Here is a 7,493-nt window from a genome sequence, read left to right on the forward strand (position 1 = left end):
CTCTGGGAATCTTGGATGTCCATATGCAAAAGAATGAAACTAGATATGCACCTCTCACCATACACTAAAATCAACTCAAAGTGGATTAAAGACTTAAGTATAAGACCCGAAACTGTAAAATTACTAAGGGAAAATATAGGTGAAACACTTCAGCAATTAGGTCAGGGCACAGGCTTTATGAACATGAGCCCAAAAGCACAAGCAGCAAAAGAAAAAATAAACAAATGGGAATATATCAAACTAAAAAGCTTCTGCACAGCATAGGAAATAACCAACAGAGTGAAACAACAGCCTACAGAGTGGGAGAAAATTTTTGCTAACTATGCATTCGACTAGGGATTAATATCCAGAATATACATAGCACTCAAGCAATTATACAGTAAAAAAACAAGTGACCCAACTAAAAAAAAATGGGCAAAGGAGCTGAATAGACATTTTTCAAAGGAAGACATACAAATATCCAATAGACACATGAAAAAATGCTCAACATCACTAGTCATCAGGGAAATGCACATTAAAAGTACAGTGAGATACCACTTTACCCCTGTTAGACTGGCTGTAATCTAAAAGACGGTGAATAACAAATGCTGGCGAGGGTGTGGAGAGAAGAGAACACTCCTACACTGTTCGTAGGACTGTAAATTAGTACAACCACTACAGAAAGCAGTATGGAGGTTTCTCAAACAACTACAGATAGATCTTCCATACGATCCAGCAATCTCTCTTTTAGGTATATACCCAGAGGAATGGAAATCATCATGCTGAAGGGATACCTGCATTCCCATGTTCATTGTAGCTCTGTTTATAATAGCCAAGATATGGAACCAACCTAAATGTCCATCGATGGATGATTGGATAAGGAAACTGTGGTCTATATACACCATGGAAAACTACAGTGCCAGAAAAAAAAAATGAAATGCTCCCATTTGCAACGACATGTATGAACCTGCAGAAACATCTTGAGTGAAACAAGCAAAGTACAGAGGGATAAATACCACATGTGCTCACTCATATGTGGGAGCTAAGACAGAAAGAAGGAAGGAAAGAAAGACCACAGGAGTGCATTGTTCTTACTGAGGGAGGGAACATTCCTTGGGCTACAAAGTCGAGTGGGGGGAAAGGGGAGAGGGAGTGAGGTTGGCGGATAACTGGGTGGGAGACACGGGATACAAAAGTAATTTCTGGAAATGGGTAGGCTGCCAGTAGGAATCTGGCCTTCACATCATGGCACAGAGGGTGACAATTAACTTTGAATCCCATGAATATTTATAATAAAAACAATTTTTTAAAATAAAAAAAAAACAAATCTTTCCACAAAAAAAAGTTTGTTCAAATAAATTGTGATTTATCCTTACTATGGCATAGCATGCATCTATGTAAAAGCTATGTAGCTGAAGAACTATAGTTATTTACTTTAAACATATTTTTGTTCTTCGTGTATCTGAGATGAGAAAATTGCATTACCAAGCAATCTGTGTGACATAATCTCATTTTTTGATCATTGTTACGTGTATTACAAAAATCTAAAGGAATATAGTATAAAAGTTAATGGCAATTATTTCTAGGAGTAAGGTATTACTAGTAGCTCTAATTTCTTCTTTTTGCATACCTGTATTTTTTACATGTATCTATAGTGAACATGTACTACTTTGTGAAAAACGAAAAAGTAACTTACAAACAAAACAGATGATACGTACCAAAGCCTCGGTTTTGCATTTTTCATCTCTATGGGAGCAAAGAGTCAAAATGTGGATTTAAAAGGATGATAAAACTAGGTCAAAATACTCTTCTGTGTTTCTCTGTGGCACTGCCATGGGCAGAGCTAAACATTTAAATATCCTTCTCACCAGGTGCAAGTAGATGGAAGACACTCATATAAGTATGGAGCTGTCCTATTAGGAATACCAACCTAGGGATGCCAATAAAAGTAGTCTAAAGCTTTTTTTCTCTAATGCTTTCATGTTAAATTCAGGGGCATGACTAACAGGAAAGTAAAAGTCAACCCAATATCTGTTATGTTTGTAAGAAATTTTCTTTCACCCAAATTTTCCCTGTTTTTGATTTCACAAGAACACAATTACCCCAACATACCAAGCAATAGCTTTCATGAAAGCAGAAAGAACTTGATAATCAAAAATAATGATGATTCCACATGAATACACATAGTTTGGACTTGTCTATCACTAAAAAGCCTCAAGGGAATAGAAGACATAAATGGTATAATTTTAGTTCTAAACTGTTTTGAAAACATGTTCCTGCACGTTTTATAGCAGAGGGAGCTAATGTCCATCAGCACTTATTTATCTGGAAAGCTGCTAACATGTGTTACTGAATGTAAAGATGGATCCTGGCCTTTTATCTAAAATAGCATGCAATAATGCAAATGTTTCATTCTCTTTCCTTTTCTTTTCCCTAGTTTTGGGAAACTTTTATCTTTTCATGCCAGTATAAAAATGTATTAAGTGGCTACTAGAAAACACAAAAATTACCATGTCCTGCAGTGGCTTTCAAATAGTACCCAATGGAAGCTCTCTCCCCTTGCTTCCATTAGAGAAGATATAAAGTATGTTTTGAGCTTCCTTGTAAAATGCTAAGGTTGACTCCTTGACTGGCTTAAAAATGCTAGAAAGACACAGCCCAAAAGGCAATGGGGATATAAGGCCTTCTGCACATTTTCCGCTATTTATTTGTATGGTTTGCATGTCCCAATATACGCCTTGCTCTTTCTTTGCCTCAGTGTCTTTTCACAATCTGCCGCCTCTACTGGAACCACTTTCTATCCTTGACTGCCAAGGAAATGCTGGCTGCTGGCTCACTTGCTCAGACATCTCCCACTTGCTGAAACATTCAATGAACACTTTCCTTCCCACCTTCCCCAGAAGAGTTAACCACTCCGTCCTCTGGGCTTCTTCTCACGCCTTACAGAGAATCCCATTAGTCCATGAATCACTCTTAGCTATAATGATTTGTTCCATGCATACTACTTTTACCAGAAAGTGAGGTTTTTGAGACCTAAGTCTAGGTTGTATATCTTTTTTATCCCATCATTGACATAGGACTTTTTTCAAAACTAAGGACCCAGTAAAAATTGGTTGAACTGGACCAAAAGACTATGTCAAGATATCAGAAATAGTAAAACAGAAAGGAAAAGAGACGGAGGGGAAGAGAAGCTGAGAGAGTGGGAGCGGCAGGACAAGAGGGAGATGGGGAAGGAAGTATGTGTTGAAACGCCTAAGAGTGCAATGACTTTGCCATGTTAAAATCTGATTTTTGTGTGTGTGGCCACAATTTTCTTCTTATGTTACAACTTTTGTTTAGCTGGCATCAAAAGTAATAAGCAAAGAGGATGGTGACACTAAAATTTGTAATGTTTCTAGGAAAAAATAGAATGTTGGGGGGGTCAATAGGCTGCTTTTGGGCCAGGAAGACACTCTTAAAAGCATGGTAATTAGAGGTTTTGTTTGTTTGTTTGTTTAACAACCTATGCTTGAGAATTATTATTAAAATATCTTCACTTACTTTTGTTCACCTTACCTTCAAAATAACTCTATGACATTTCTGTAAGCGTATTGAACAAGTAGTGAGGAAGAAAAAGATAAAACGATTCTCTGGTCAAAAAAAAAATTTTAGAAAACAAGTTAAATAGCAAAATTGTCTTTCTGCAGTACTACCCAGGTCTTTAAAATACTGTTATGTATTTTGAATCTCTAAGAGTATGCAGAATTTTCAAAATTCAAATGACCCTATAATCCCTTTTTGATCGTGCTTCCTCTGGGACTAGTCTTCCTTGAAACACATCTTAGAAAATGATGCTCGACAAAGTAGGGTAGATATCATTCCTCCTCACCAATAAAGACACTGATGCCAAAGAAGTAGATCGGTGTTTTCAAGAGTATACAGAGAGTAAGGTTAAGGATTCCAAGAATACATCACAGCATTTGTTAACTATGATTCCTAATCACTTTGAATATAACACAAGTTAGATCTTGGCAACGTTTATTTTGGCCTGAATCAAATTTCACACTTCCGGATTGGGTGTATGATCTTATCTATAGAGACCCACATGCACAGATGATCCTGAACTGGCCAAATATAATGGGCCAAACCTTCAGGCTGGGCTGCAAGGTTGGAGTACTGTGCATGGACGGAGGAGTTGCCTGCCAGCGTGGTGTCAGGAGCTGTGCAAAATAATCTCCTCCAGCGTAGGAACTGCTGTTGAAGTGTACGTTTTGATAGATTTTAATAGAAATGCAGTACACAGTAATTTACCAATTCTTAGATACTAGCATAGATTATATTATTAAATTAACAAAGAGATCTGAAAGAAGAAAGATATTCACATTGTAATTTAAGTTAACCTCTTTCGTCCACCAATATCACTGACAATGAAAATATCTGGTCACAATTTTCCTGACAAAATAATAATTTCATAAAGCAGAAGTTACTTGGAGGCATAACCGTCTTTTCAGCTTATCTTTATGTTTTCACCATCATATCATTATAGATTCGTACAATCTATTTTCTTTGCTGTTGAAGGCACATCATAAGCTTTATCACTGTTAGAGAGAGGCACTGTTTTAGAAAAAGCACTGGAGCAGGGATCAGGAAACTCCTCTGTTGTCAACTAGTTGTATGACCTTAGGCAAGTTCATTGTTCCTGCCAAACACTGATGTTCTAAACCTAAGCTGTCTGCTAAGGCAGCCACTAGCCACATGTGGTTATTAGCACTTGAAATGCAGCTAGTCCAAACTGAGATATGTTTTAAGTGTAAAATACATACCTACTTTTGAATTTTGGTATGAAAAATATTAAGTATTCATTAATGAATTTTATATCGATAATATTCTAGATGTCTTAGGTTGATTAAAGTGCATAATTACAACTAATTTCACCTGTTTACTTTTACTTTTGTTTGAAGTAGCTACTAGAAAACTTTAAATTACGTACGTGGCTTGCTTTATATTTCTATTGACAGTGCTGGTCTGACCTATCAAATGAGGTGGTTGTTTCAGACACAATCAAATTTGCCTTTCAGCTCTAAACTTTTAAGATAAAATATTTGAAGGGAAATGGAGCTGGGAAATAGCTGAGGCATAAATGCTAATAGAAAAAAATCAGACAAGATAATGCTCCAGACAAGACTCTGAGCATTTAAAAATAAATGGGAAGCACTGGCTGTGGCAGGTGGGGTCTGGGGTGGGGAGAGAGTACTAACTGGGAAGAGGAACAAAAACTCACAATGTTGTCAATGGTATTGATAAATACAACAAATCTTATTTCCTTTGCTCTGTGCCTTACTTCTTTAAACAGGTATACACTGTTGGAAGTTTTTGAGAAGGGTTTTTCAACCATAGCAGAACAAGGAAAGGTAAGTTAAGGAAGAAATACAAGATGAATCCTGGCCCTCGTGCTCCAGCCCCTGACTCATCCTCCTAAAACCTCACTCCAAGCCCCTTGGGCAGAGAGTCCACAGAAGGCTTCATGGAAGAAAGGAATGTTGAAAGGACTGTGCAAGTAAAGGGTATTTGACCTTGGTGTAGAGCACTGATTCAGGAAGAAAATGCTTCTCATGAGTTCTCTATGAAAAAAAGAAAAAGGAAACTAGAATTAGTTAAGCTGACTCTGAAAACAAAAATGACCAGAGAATGAAGCCATTTTACATATTGGTCACCACATAATTATGGAAAAAAGTCTTTGGAATCCTGACATAATTTCAGAGAGGTCTGAACAACGAAAGAAGAGAAATCAGTAGACTTGCTTCTTGAATCTGACTTCTAGAGAGGTCTGTCTAGAATGGAAACAAAGAAACCGTGTAAACTTGCTAGGAAAAGGCAAAATAGGATCAATACGAGTCTTCTGAAGAATACTAATAACAGAGAAAAAAACAGTAGAGATCACTTGCTTACTGTTTCTCAGAGGGAGAAAGACTTATTCACGTTTTGGTTGGTACAATTCTTCAGTTGTCATAAGTTTGTCATATCTGGCCTCAGGCTTTCCAACTGCATTTAACAACCCCCAGTCCTTGTGACAGGCAAACATACCTTTATAATTTCCCAAAGCCCTTAGGAGAGTGGCACTGCCCCCTCCCTGACCCCTTTTGGGAACCAATGAGGCTACAACCTCCTACCCCTTGCCCCCAAACACATCCCATTTTTAAAGATAAGATCAATCAGACCTTCATGGGAAAAAAGGGATTCTGAACATTCTTTGAATTGGTTGGTGGTAGAGCTTGGCTAGAATCCAAGCCCTGTAACTCTTAATCCGTTACATACTGTCTTGGGCTTGTAGAGAAGAGCAGCACAGGATCATAGCACACCCTGGAGTAGCTGTATTATTTAGATGTACTGCACAGCATCCAGACCATGGCGAGGAAAACTTCCAACAATCTCTTTAACAGACGAACATCTGTGCATCTGCTGATCACAGGTGATGAAGATCAAAATATTATTTCTGATGTTCAAAAGCCATTTCAAAATATCTAGGAAAAAAAAGCACAAAATGATGTTTCAAATAAATTACAATGTTTAAACATTCAAACGTATTATTCACTGTCTGTTTCATGAAACCAGTTAATCACTGCATCAACTTAACCTTGAAGCTTAAGTCAATTATGGCTCAGCTGTGGATGAATGCAGCTTTGTTCAGTTGTGACTATCAGAATAGCCCCAGAAAATTTTTGAAGTGCATTCTGCCATGCAGAACAGAATACAAGATAATGATGATTTTCTGTCTCAGGACTGTACTACTACAGTTTTACTAGATTAGACAAGTTCTAGATAATGGGCAAGGCTGCAGGGGGAGCATTATACTCACTGGTATGAAATTTTTAAACTTTGGTTATGCAAATTGATTTATTGAGAAATGCATTGAGGAAAAAAGTATAAATCTCCAAAATAAATCTCACCTTGTAAGGGAGTCAAAGAAACAACTAATTAGCTATCATCTAATTCAACCCCTTCATTTTAGGTACAGAGATATTAGGGTGACCCAGACTGGGAAATGAAATTGCCTTTCCCCACAAAATAATGTTAACCATTCATCACAAAGCTGGAGCAGTATTGTAATTAAAAGAAAGTCTTAGCAGAATCCGAAAATAAGAAAAATTGTTTTTCCACAAGAAATATTTAGTAGCGTCCTTTTCTTTCTTTTGAATGTTTTAGAATCACTGGTGAAACAGGTGTCATTTGGTGTCCAAGTTTTTCCTCTTAAAAAGTGAAGCAGGGGAGAAATGTAAATCTCTTGCACAATAGCAATAAATAAAAACATCTCTGCCACTGGGTCCAATAAGTTGTTCAATGCTGTATAAGGATGTTATATGTTGATTTGTTGATTTAGAAATATCTAGTTAGCTGCATAGTAACTGGTTGTAAAATATTGACTGTCTTCCTAAAGTTATTTATTTGCTGGTTGGTCGGTCGGTTCTTTCTAACACAGCCTACCCAGTGTTTTGAGTTAATAATGTTGAATCTCTACCTTTAGTAAATTTGAAAAT

This window comes from Cynocephalus volans, chromosome 14, assembly GCF_027409185.1.
Source record: "Cynocephalus volans isolate mCynVol1 chromosome 14, mCynVol1.pri, whole genome shotgun sequence".
In the NCBI taxonomy this organism is placed as follows: domain Eukaryota; kingdom Metazoa; phylum Chordata; class Mammalia; order Dermoptera; family Cynocephalidae; genus Cynocephalus; species Cynocephalus volans.